Consider the following 13,010-nt stretch of genomic DNA (forward strand, 5'->3'; position numbering starts at 1 on the left):
ATTTGCAAGCTATGTCAGTCTTGCCATCCTGCCTAGACTTTGCCCCTGGGCTGGTCAAAGCAAGTTCCATTCTTGACCATACATCTGGTTGTTCTTGAATACTTCTGCCCCCGCCGTTCACAACACATGAGCAGAGAAGTCTTCTCTTACTGTGTCCAGTACATGCTCTTCAGATCTACATCCATCGCACTAGCCAGTGGTAAGTCGGAGCAGCTTTTCATATGCTGGGGGCGGCTGCCAATAAACACACATTAGGTGAGGGATGCTATTGCGCTAGCCTATGAGGCATGTGGTCAAGCTTAGCCTCTAGGAGTTAGTGCCCATTCAACCAGAGGTGTTGCATTTTGAGTCATGTCTGTGACCTCTTCTATGCTTGTGCACACAACCTACACAACCTTGAGGGGTCCAGACACTTCCAGTGCAGCGGCGTTGGTATTTTCATTCCCATAAGCGTTATTGAAACATAGCATTGAGAGTAGCCTTCTATAGGGAACATCTTAGGTTACTTAACTGCAACCCTGTTCCCGGAAAAAGTGAGAAGGAGATGCTGTGGCTCAATGGCGCAATGTAGGCACATCTGGGCATCTCTTCAGACAAGGGTTTAACATGAAGGTATGTCCGTTTCATTTCTCTTTATAACCTGCAGGTGCACGTAATCAAATGACGTCACCCACCAAGGTTTTTTAAGCCAACATTATTTAAAATGGGTTAAGGTATCAAGAATGCAGATTAACTATGTAATCATTAATATGTGTTTTTACATATATTACTGATAAAGTACTAATAAGTACTGATAAACAGACAATTTGCAAGTAATATGCATGCTAATAAGCAACTAGTTAATAGTGAATAGTATTCCCTATCAATAATGTAACGTGTTACCAAAAGTCCATACACAGTGTATATGAAGTTTATTTAAAAAGATATACTAGTATATTACTCATAATACAGCCAAAAATGTACAATGATAAATTATTCAAACAAACATGTATATCTTTATTCCCTTGTATATCGCTTTATTTGATATTTAATAAATATACTGATATATATATTTATAGTAAATGAGTCTCCTAATTGCGCCTACCATTGGAAGTCCACATAATTACATTATTTCTTTTAGAAATCCTCTTGATAACAGTCATATTTTTTCTTAATTGTTTTGTCAACCAGCTAGCAATTGTGGTCTGTAAAATTGGTCTGTTAGTTATATATTTCCGTTGTATAACTGCAAAGCACTGTGACAATATTATGCCTCGCTCTGTGTGTCGTGACCTGTCTTCTCAGCAGAGTCATAAACATGTCAAGTATTTAATAAGATGCATTCATCTTCCAAGCTAATTCCTATGGTTTATCACCAAAAAGTAGCATGTGTCTCCAGAAGCAAAACAAAAGATTTAGGATCCTTGCATTAATGTGTTTCTCAAGCCTGTGTTACCCAATCCAGTCAAATTTGAACGTGCTTGCTGCTGACCTTTTGAATGACTATGGAACAATTTGTATGGTGTCTGATGAGAAGTGCACTGTAGCTGTGGCACATTGTGAAAGGGCAGTGAGACGAGAGACAATACGATGTGTGAAAATGCTATTCTTTGAATGCATTATGGTAGAACATTCCCTTTTAGACTTGAACTGTTTATGTTTTACTTTTAAAACTTAGCCAACTTTTTTTTTTTTGTTGTACTTTTGTGTCACTTTAAACTTTAAAGACTGTGAATACATTCTTAATATGGTAAACATGATCAGGTTAGACTAATGATTTCTGTCAATGACGCAAACGATATGGATTCACAATGACTCATCATCATCTTTCATGAGCCCATCATCCCAGTTCTCTGGTCAAGTGATGCAGCTTCTTGTTATAAACATTTCAGAACAGATGAAGAACCATGCTATTTTTTTTAAATAAATGGATACTTTTATTCAACAAGAAAGCATTAAATTGATCAAAGGCGACACATTTATAATGTTACAAAAAATCTATTTGAAATAAACGCTTCTCTTTTGAACTTTTATTCAAGAATTCTGAAAAATAAAATATCACAATATTAAGCAGAAAATAGTTTTTTTAATATATTGTTAATAATAAGAACTGTTTTTGCAAAAATGTAAACTTATACATTGCTAGCTTGAGTGACTATTTTGTACTGTTTTCCATTATCTTGTAGTGATTTATATTATCAAAATTCAAACAGTGTTGTTTAACTGTTACTTAATTTCATAGGACTGTGTTGCTCACCAAATGCTATCCAAATTCCCTTCCCTAGAGAGGATTCTAGTAATCACAATAATTGAATGCCGGCGGTTCTGCTGTGGGTTTTAGTTTGGGAAGTGACCATATTTTGAAGTTTATCCAGCTCTTTATTGGAGCGCGTGTCAGAACACTCCATGTCCTGCATGCTAGCTTTGAGCTTCTCTTGCTTGGCACTGTATAAAACACCTGAGCCTCAGCATGAGGTCCAGTCTGTCCCACAGCTGTACAGGGCAGCCCTGTGGGATTTAGGCACAGACCTCTCGCATTCATCCAAGCTCCCAATGGCCCTACTCTTCTTCTAGGTCAGATCAAGCATTTTAGTTTCGCTTGTTAGCACTATGTCACGCATAGTCTTGTTTAAAATGGTGCTTTTCCTAGCTTTAAGATGGATCATCTAAAGTTGTTTTAATCAGTTGTCCTTGTTTTTCTTTTCTCCAGTGGAATGACACTGCTGTTCAAAAGATGTGGGTCTTTAAGATTTTTTTAACTTAGGAGGACACATTTAGTTGCTTAAAATTGACAGTCAAAACATTTATAAATTTGAAAGGGTATTCTTTTAAATACTATTCATTTAAACTTCTGCTCAACAAAGAATCATGAAAAAAAAAACTAAAAAAAAAACCTTTCAAATATTAGTTAAAATATAAAACATATTTAATTATATAAAATATTTATAATTTTAAGCAGAAATATTTTCAACATTGATAATAATAATAAATGTTTCTGAAGGAAGAAGAACACTGTATACTGACTGAGTAAATGAGATTTTATATTAGAACTCAGAACAGTCCTCTTAAACTCTGCAGACCCGGTACCGGGTCCGAAAATAGCATGCCACATGTTTGTGTCTCATTTGCATATCCTTCCTTATATGGCATTTGCCCAGAAATGGGTTCATTTGAAAGCTTAGAGTGTTTTCTTTACAAAGAATACCATTAATTGGGGTTTTATGATACATAAAGTAGTCAAATTAAGCTAAGAAATATATTTTCCCCCCCCATAAATTTCCATCTAACGATTGCGAATACGTTTTCGTAAGAATGTGTATTTAAAATATTTTTCACAAAACAGTCAAGTCATATATCACAAGAAAGCTCTCATTCTCAGGAATCTGATGATGTAGATCATTTTATTGTGTGACAATCACAGATCGAATGATCTTCAACAGAATCGCGATGTAAAATTTCTCACCTTATTATTTATACATTTTGCACCGCTTCAGTCAGCCGCAAACAGCCACGCATACCTATATACTCGATATAATCTTTTAGATTAGAATCTCTTCTTTCAAACAAGACCATTTTTACGTTTCTGCGTGCTTCCATTGCTGAGATATAAAGCGTTTTGTACAAGTGCGCAAAAGCGCTCCAAGAGCTGTCTGATTGACAAGATCTCTTACTCATATTGATGGGTCTAAAAGCCTTTCTTCTGGTATAGACGTCTGACCTCTTTTGTGAAGCGCTATTTGTCCTGATGGCTGTCATTCACAAGTCGTTCCTCCAATCGAAGGTGTGAATTCAGCACCGCGGGGGTGCTGGAACTGGACAGCGACTGCCCACTCTTTTCCGCTTGTGGAGACGCAATGGTCTCTGGGAAACTGAGTCTTTGGCTGCTTCTAAACAAAGGACACGCGAGGAAAAAACTACTAATGGCCGACGCTACGGATTTATAATGCATAATATTCATAAAACAAGTTCTGGGTGGCCACCTTCGCCGTGGAGAGGTCAGGACGCGCATCTGGTAAGCCTATACGCGTGCTACTCGCTTTCATACATTTGATTCTTTATTCTGAGGCTTGGAAGCTTCGCTAGCAATAAGCTAATATGTTTATTTTCATAACTGTGCAGTGTTCGACCGCATCTCAGTGAATGTACAGTAATCCGTACAGTACTGGGGGAATAAACATAAATTAGTTTGCTGACGCTCCGAAGTTCGCGCAAAAGCTTCGGGGAGCTTGTTTACGCTATAAACCGAAACCGAAACCAAAATACACGCTGATAAAAAATCAAAATATGAAATATGAAAAAGACGGCGAGGTCTCTCAATCTCTACACGATGCAGAATAGACATAAATGAAACGATATGAATCTGGAGATTGTGTATTCTATTTTAGATTGTGATAGACCAGATATTTTTTATAATTTTATGCATGCTGCTATTGTGAAATATGAATTATTTTCTTTCAAAGACTGTTCAGAAAACCCACACACAAAAAAAGCACAATGTATTGAGATGGTTCATCATATGTGAAACAACATAAATAATACTATTTGTCACAAACAGCAGCTTTTTATGTAACTTCTGAGTGTTTTCTGTCAAATAATATACAGAGATCACATTATTCCATACTGCAAGTGTGCAAAAGATGACTTCATACTTATTTAGACAAAAATTTTATACAAAAATGCTATTATTCCTTCCTTCAGTTGGAATAGAATAACTTTTGCATAGATTAGGATAGAAAGAAATTTCTGTTTTCCTCTAATAGCAGACAGTTGGAAGAATCACAAGACATTTGTCTGAAGTTGCCAGCCCCTTCAATGCCTGAGTTATAACATTTCAAACTTCAGTTTACACAAATAAAATAAAAAAGCGCCTTGTTTTTTTCCCTATTTATTATAACACAGACAGCATATATTGTCATTTTTATCAATTTCAACAGTGTTTTATGTAATTTCAAAGGGTTTCCTTTGAAATTATACCAAACTTTCTGAGCTTACACTGTAGTATTAGTATAGGCAGGCATTCAAAATTAGGTAGGAAAATGAAAAACGGAAATCCCCAAAATAGCATTTGTGCTTAAGAGGTTAAATTTAATTTTAAGAATATTTACTGTTTTTACTGTATATTTGATCAAATAAATGCAGTCTTGTTAAGCAGACTTCTTCAAAAATCTAAAATCTTACAAGTGCAAGGATAGAAAAATAAGGATTGTTTGAGTATGTTTTAAAAGAAAATAATTTCTACTACTTCAAAAGTTTCTGGAAATTTCTAGCAACTTCTGAGTGAAAATAGTTTCTATACCAACTTTTTTTTTTTTTTTTTTTTTTTTACGTTATTTGGTTGAACAATGGCCTAATTAACCTCCCAAACTTTGAAAGATGATGTCAGATCTGAGGTTGGCATAGCAGCTGTCTGATCTCCCTTGAAATTATACATCCAAGAGATGAAAAGAGCACATCCATTTCCCTTGCTGACATCTAAATATTTATCCCACAGCCCAAGACTGTCTAATTTAAGGTCTCTGTGATTTAGTTTAGATTTCATTTTTGTTATTTTTATAATCCAGACTGCCCACCCTGGAGCTGAGCCCCAAGACCTGCTTACGGTTAGATGATGGGCATCTGATAAGTGAGTTCAGATAGAGGGTGTCTAATAAAGCCAATGTCATTACACATGGACACATTCTGATCCCAACACACGTACGGATAACAAGTAGTGTTATCTTCTCTCTAGTATTAATATCCACTGATAAGAATTCTTATCCATATTTTACCTTCCCCCCTTATTGTTATGAATATCCTGCAGGTTGTCAGTTGTGGTTTTTTGTTCTGTATCCAAACCTAGGTCCCTATGAAATCTGTTTTATTTATTTATTTTTTTCAAATTCCATTATATTATTTGTTCTAAACAGATTTTTAGCAGTTTTTTAACTGTTGTGAGTTGATTATTTCGTCAATAATTTTCACATTTTGTGTACAACCATAAACCAATAGAACCAGTGAATGTGTAGAACCATAATAAAAGCTGTATCGTGTTTTGAATAACTGTATTTAATGATTGTACTAAAAACTTCTTCTTGTGTGTCTAGAGTTTTGTAAAATGACATCAAGGTTCTGAAATTGGTGACAAAATGATTGTAAAAAACTTTAAATCAATGTACATACATGTTATTTACAAGTGTGCAGATATGTTATGTACATATGTTAGCATACAGATGTACAATTTTCAGATTCTATCATAAGTATAAATGTGCCAGTTGTGAGGCTGAATATAGCCTGCGGGAAAAAAAAACAACTGTTCTTATGTCTGGCTGTTCGAAGAGAGAGTGGGCTGTGTGTGTGGGATCCAAAGTGGTTTTCTTGGCCCTTTTCCTCACTCTGGAGATGTAAAGATCTTGGAGGTTGGGCAGGGGGCACAGATAATCCTCTCAGCAGTCCTGACTGACCGTCGTAGTCTCTTGATGTCTGTTTTTAGCTGAACCAAACCAGACAGTCCAGGTCCAACTACTCCTCTCCCTTGTCCAACTCTCCCACGTCCAGACCTTTTCATTCTTTTTCTGCTTCTCTTTGTTGTTCTGTATTGTTTTGAACAAAACAAATCCAGAGAGTGCCTTTTTTATTATGCATGCTCATGTAATGAAAAGACTTATAATTATTCATTAAGATTGGAATCAGCTATTTCTCAATTATGAGTAATTAAAATAATTCTTTCCAGCTCTTTTAAGCTGCTGTTGTTGCAGAAGTAGAGAAGTGGCTTTACAATATAGTTTTGAACATAAGGTTCCAAGGTATGGGGTAAGCTTTTGTAAAATGAGAATCTAAGCATTTTAGAAACGTGTTAATTGACAGAATATTGTGTGAAAACAACATGAATTGTGTTAATGGGATGTTCACATCAAACAGATGTTGTGCTACTGTAATTGTGTTTGGAGTTTTGAAAATGTAACTGTAGATTAAAAAAAGGGATGTTAGCAGTTGTAAAAAACAAAACAAAAAAAACGCAACTGTAAACAAAAAGATAAACAAACTCAGAATCAGGAAGTACAACAGTTTTCTATGAGCATACTTTGATTAAACCGCAATTTTGTGAAGCGAGTGAACTGAGGACCCGAGGCAACATGCCGCCTCATATATTATGGCCATTAAATTTCCTTTGTGACTCCAGCCCTAATCCTATCTTTGTGAATCACATCTCATCCACAGAGTCCGTAATGCTATTCTCTCCTGACTTTCCTTCACCAGAACCTGATTTTGATGTTGCACATCAGACTCGAGGAGTAATTCTCCTCCTTGAGCTCGAGCTCTATACATAATTCAAGCCCGATCCATCTGCCTGTTGCATGGATTAATATTTCCTGCACAGATTTGTGGGAGGAGATTGTGTCCATATGCCGGAGGCTAAGGAGAGAGTAGCTTTGTGGAACGCCATCATTTTCTTCCCGCAGACTTGAGTGGCAGAGATGGAGAGCACTTCAGGAGCGTCACATTCAGGCTGATTGATGCTCTCCACACTCTAGGCAGCGCTCTCCCAGACCAATACACCAATCAAAACAAAGCATGGGCGCTAATTTGAGAGCAGTCAGACATGTAAACAAATATAATGATCTTGGTCGCAGCTTAGATTATTTAAAGCAGGGCCGTTTGTAATGTTGCCTAAACATGTTTATTGAAAATCGTTATATTTGGCTGTCTACTCGTGTTTTTATGATCAGTTATTGACTGAACTTGTAGAGTCTATTGACTCTTCGTATATTAAGGTATTATTTTTGTTGTTTGGGTTTCACTGAAAGGCTAGCTGGCAGCTTGGGTCATGATGACTGAGAGCAAAATATGGTCACATTGATTTAAGACCATATTTATGGCTGATAAGTTTTTCGCCAGCCCTGCAGTCGTTCTATTTTAGCTTCTCCCGTCATGTCACAATATATGGCCTCCAGTGTAAAATGTTTTCTTTTTTTTTTTTAAGATTAATATTAGCTATTATAGTGGTGTGTGTGCCTGAAAAGAGAGAGGAAGAGGATATGCATTGCTGAGAGGATAAAAGGGGAAAAAAAGCTCTGCTCAAAACTTGTGAGCTGACTACCTAGTCAGGTTACATTTTAAGTCATCATGGGGACACTGCTGACCTGAAGGCAGTTTCAAAAGATGGCGGCTTTTGATATTCCTCATTTTGGTGAAGTTCAGCAGCATGGCATGTATCTTTCATGAACATGAATGCATTGCGAGTGCGTAGCGATTGGCTTAGTGAAAAATTAATCTAGCATGACAGTTGAGACATGTTGTGTACATATGTCAGTTCTTTTTTTTTTCAAGAGATTAATATTTTTCTTCAGCAAGGATGCATTAAATTAATAAAGTGACATTTATATTGTTACAGAAGATTTTTTTATTTTTTAATAAATGCTTTTTAACCTTCTTTTCATTAGGTCCTGAAATCCTGAATTCATGATTGTATCGCTTTTTTCAACAGTAATAATGTAAAAAAGTGTCATAAGCAGCAAATCAGCATATTAGAATGATTACTGAAGAATCATGTGACTCTGAAGACTGGAGCAATGATGCTGAACATTCAGTTTAGCATCATATTAAAATATATTAAAAGAGAAAATCCAATTTGAATAATAATCATATTTCACAATATTGCTGTTTTTGTTGTACTTTTGTTTAAATAGATGCAGCCTTGGTGAGCATAAGAGACTTATTTTAATAACATTAAAAAAAATATTTGTCCCCATGCTTTTTAACAGTAGTGTAAATGATAATATGCATGTTATTTTTTATGCTTATTAGTGTATCTCATTGTTAGCTTAGCAACATGCTAGCATCAAACTCAAATTGTAAGTGTAGTCTCCCCATACCCTTTACCTGTGAAACAACAATTTAATGGCATGCAGAGATGCAACCTATGTTCAGTGTTCCAAATCAGTCACTTTCCATTTTTTCAATTAAAAAAAAAACAAAACAATTTCCATTGTTGTTAGAATACTGCCTATATAGGTAGTTACTATATTATGTCATGGCCTTTCCTAAACTTCATAGGGCCTGGATCAGGTTACAACCTAAAAGACCTTGGAAGACTCCTAACACTGTTTCTGATTGTCCTCCCATGATGACAGTCCAGTCCATGTCCATGTATGCATGAAGAATCGATCTAAACTTGCAGGGATTTAGAGGTCCTTTGATGTGACAACACACTGAAAACTGCTTAAAATAGCACTAGAGATTAAACTGATGTAATCCTATTTAAAGGAACCTTCACCAAATGTTTATTATTCAATTGGCATCTGCCAGAAAACTCTTGCTTAACCCACAGATTCCTCTTTTAGGAAAGTCTGCATTTATGTTTGCCTGTATTTCTACCAGCCTTTGCAAACTTCACTCAGTGTCATCATACACTGCTGACCCCGCTCTCAGCACTCAAGGTAAACTCTGATAATTAAACCCTGCATTCCCCTGACAATAGAGTCTGAAATCAGATGGGAAGGGTGGGTTGTACTCATCAGACCTGAGCCACATCGCCCATCCTCAGTTAAGTGCTTTCTGATGTGCAGCTGCCCAAGATTAGCAGGTATTTCAAGGCTGGCTCAGATCGCTCATGCTAAAGCTTTACCAGACAATCCTTGTGAGCTGGAGACAAGCAAAAGAGGAGATTATATTAGAAGACAATGGGTCTCTGTTTAATGAGAGCAGGCTCCTAACAACACTCGGTTCAATTTTTCTTTTTTTTTCTTTTCAGGAAGGACGTTTCATTAAAGTGGACTATATATATATATATATATATATATATATATATATATATATATATATATATATATATATATATACAGTGCCCTCCATAAATATTGAAACAGTAAAGATAAAATTGCTCTGTTTGCTGTGGAGTCAAGAAATCTGTATGATTTAAAGATGAAGATGAGACAAAACTACAACTGTAAATGACCCAAAAACCAGTTCAGTCAAGGAGTTTATAAGGGCATAGAAATGTAAAGTCTTAGATTGCCCAAATCAATCTCCAGATTTAAATCTGATTGAACATTAATTTCACCAGCTGAAGAGGAGACTAAAGACAGAAACTCCTCAAAACAAGCAACAGTTGGAATTGGCTGCATTAAAGGCTTGGGAAAAGCATTTCAAAGCATAAGACCAAGAGTCTGGTGATGTCTATGGGTTGCAGACTCACTGCTCTGATTGCATGCAAGGGATCTGCAACTAAATATTAGCTTTTACTTTTTTCATCTGCCTTAAATTCAACTGCTCCAATACTTATGCTTCATCACTACATCAAATAGTGGCATGCCATGAACGCTAAAAGTGCTGTCATTTTTATTTGGTAAAATATGCATTATTTGAAATAGCAAATAATTAAATATGACATTCTTTAGTTATGTCTCATATTGATCTTTTAATCACATATATTACATACTGTATTTATATGCAGATTTTATGAAATTTTAAATAATATTGTATACAGTTTTGTGATGAAATGTAAGTTCACTACACTACACTACATAAAGTTTATTCATTGGCATTGATGAATCAATGAAGTATCTTTAATGTTCATGGGACCTTTTCATTGTACTAAAGGTTCTTTATTGTGGAAAAAAGGTTATTTAGATTATTAAAATGTTCTTCTTTCTTTGGTGAACCCAAAATAGTTTTTTTATGGCATCATTATGAAAACTCCCTTTTGCAACCTTTATTTTTAAATTCTGCTTTATAGATTGAGATCCGATGTGGATTTCTGATTCTCTTGAATGCACAGGAGACTCAGTGGCAGTGATATATACCCTGTTAAATCTGTTCATCTAAACTCATCCATCACCTTTACTCTTTTGTTCTCCTCCTGCAGTACAGTACTACCCTCAATAGGAGGCCTATTGTAACTGCAGTCATCTGTACTCATTTGTGATTGCCATTTCCATTTGGTTTTTAATATTAAGGGGGTAAAACTTTCCTCACATCACCAAAAGATGTCCCTCACCTATTGCTTTTGTGCAGCTTCTCCAGTCTTCACCTCCTAAATGTACACTTCATGCTAAAGCTTTATCAGACAAACCTTGTGAGCTGGAGAAGAGAATTATATTAGAAGACAACGAGTCTGTGTTTAATGGGAGTAGCCTCATATTAACACTTGGTTCAAGGCTTTTTTATTTTCATTTCATGAAGGACATTTGATAAAAGCGCAGTACAAACTTTGCTGTGCATCAGGATGAACATCTGAACTTCTAAATGAGTTCATCGGGTCTGTTCTTGTGTGTAAATGTGCATGTGTGTGTTGTGTGGCCATGTGCTAATCCTTGAATCAAGGTGTCCATGTCAGGCTTTCCAGCTTGGTGCTGCGTGTGTCTGTTTAGAGCAGCACAGATGGAGCAAGGGATGGGATTAGGGAAGATTTTCATTGATTTAATAAACTTCTATGGCTCAGAAATGTAAGGGATAAACCTGGGCACACAGAGACAGTTTCTGAGTGCAGCACATCAGAGAGCCGTCACACATCGTCACGCCTCTTTCATGAGCCCAGGCGACGCATGTCCTACTTACACTCGCTCCAAAGTCCCAGACTGGGACGGAGGGGAAGATTGAGCTTTTCCCACTAAAAAGATTAAAGGTTGACAAAGTCCAAAACAAATCTGGCAGACAGAGACAAGTACAATACTGTTTTCCGATAATATTATGATTGAATTACAGTCCATAAAGTGAATTTTGTTCTAAATATCAAAGGAAAATTTGAATACACTTTTTTTTCTCATCTTTAATTACATATTTATGTTTGATATATTGTAGTAATTTGCGGTCTGTAATATTTGTAAATGTTTTTGAAAGAAATCTCTTATGCTTTTACCAAGACCGCATTTTTAAAATCCAGAAAACGTGAAAAGCAGTAACATTTTGCTGCCATTTCTTGTAGTAACCACAATACATTTTTTTTTTTCAAATTTCTTTGATGAATATAAAGAATTTATTTGAAATAGAAATCTTCTGTAACATTATAAATTGTTTTATTGTCAATTTATTGCATTATTGCTGAATAAAAGTTTGTTCTTAAAATATTATAATAATTATTAAGAATAAAATTAGAATTGTTTATCATAATAATTATAATTTATTAATGTAATTATATAAAATTATAATTATATAAAATCAAATTTTAATATAGATATACATAATTTGTATAGATTATACTTTTTAAAATATGATTTATTATTTTTTGTGTTATTATAATTTAAAATATAGATATAATAAAATTTTATTATACATTTAACATTATAATATAACAAATATTGTAATGAAGTAATAAAATTAGCTTATTTCAGTTGGTTACTCATGGTATTAATATTAATAGAATCTTTTGGTAAATAGATCTTGTACTGATGAATAGCTCCCCCTGTGAGGTTAATGAGGATAAATGATAAGGAATATGATTGTTTTAGATCAGTCTTCCGTCGGATCCTGTAATCTGGGAGGTCTATCTTCTGTGAGAATATGAATGAAGGTAGTCCAGCAGTGGAAGCGCATGTCAAAGGAGCCGTCGGTTACATCATCTTTAAGTCCAGCCGAGCTTGACTTGTTTCACGTGAGCCTGTAGAATGCGTGGCGAGATTGAGCTGCGGATTGTTGGAGGATTACTAGTCCAGATCCACAACAGAAATGAAAAAAATGGGGAGATGGATGCAGTCTCATGAGCAATAACAAAGCAGCTTGAAGGCAGCGCTCAGCCTAAAGCAAGACGCCGGCGTCTTTACGTCACAGAGAGATTCAGTTTAAAGCTGAAAGTAAAGGGAATATAGCAGCAGTGCAGCGCAGCAGCTCAGCTCAGCTCAGCAGAGCTCCAGCACCACGTCTGTCTGTGAGTGAGGGATCCACCGCCAAACTGGCTGACCAGGACAGCTGGGAATGCTGGGATCAGTTGATCCACCTGCAGCTGAGCAGCTCCGGAGACTTCCAGCCCTGTGAGTGACCTCTGTCAGTGGGTGTCTCCTCCGGGTATCATTTAGCTTGTTTCCTTCAGTGAAAGATTTGCATGCGAGCAATAGATG

The 13,010-nt window shown here is 35.8% G+C and overlaps 1 protein-coding gene across 1 annotated transcript in view; it reads left to right on the top strand.

The window, feature by feature from the left end:
- Positions 1-13,010, top strand: part of LOC127972235 (endothelial cell-selective adhesion molecule-like) — a 36,250-nt gene that overhangs the window by 15,076 nt on the left and 8,164 nt on the right. The window lies entirely within an intron of this gene.

Source organism: Carassius gibelio, chromosome B15, assembly GCF_023724105.1.
Source record: "Carassius gibelio isolate Cgi1373 ecotype wild population from Czech Republic chromosome B15, carGib1.2-hapl.c, whole genome shotgun sequence".
Classification (NCBI taxonomy): Eukaryota; Metazoa; Chordata; class Actinopteri; order Cypriniformes; family Cyprinidae; genus Carassius; species Carassius gibelio.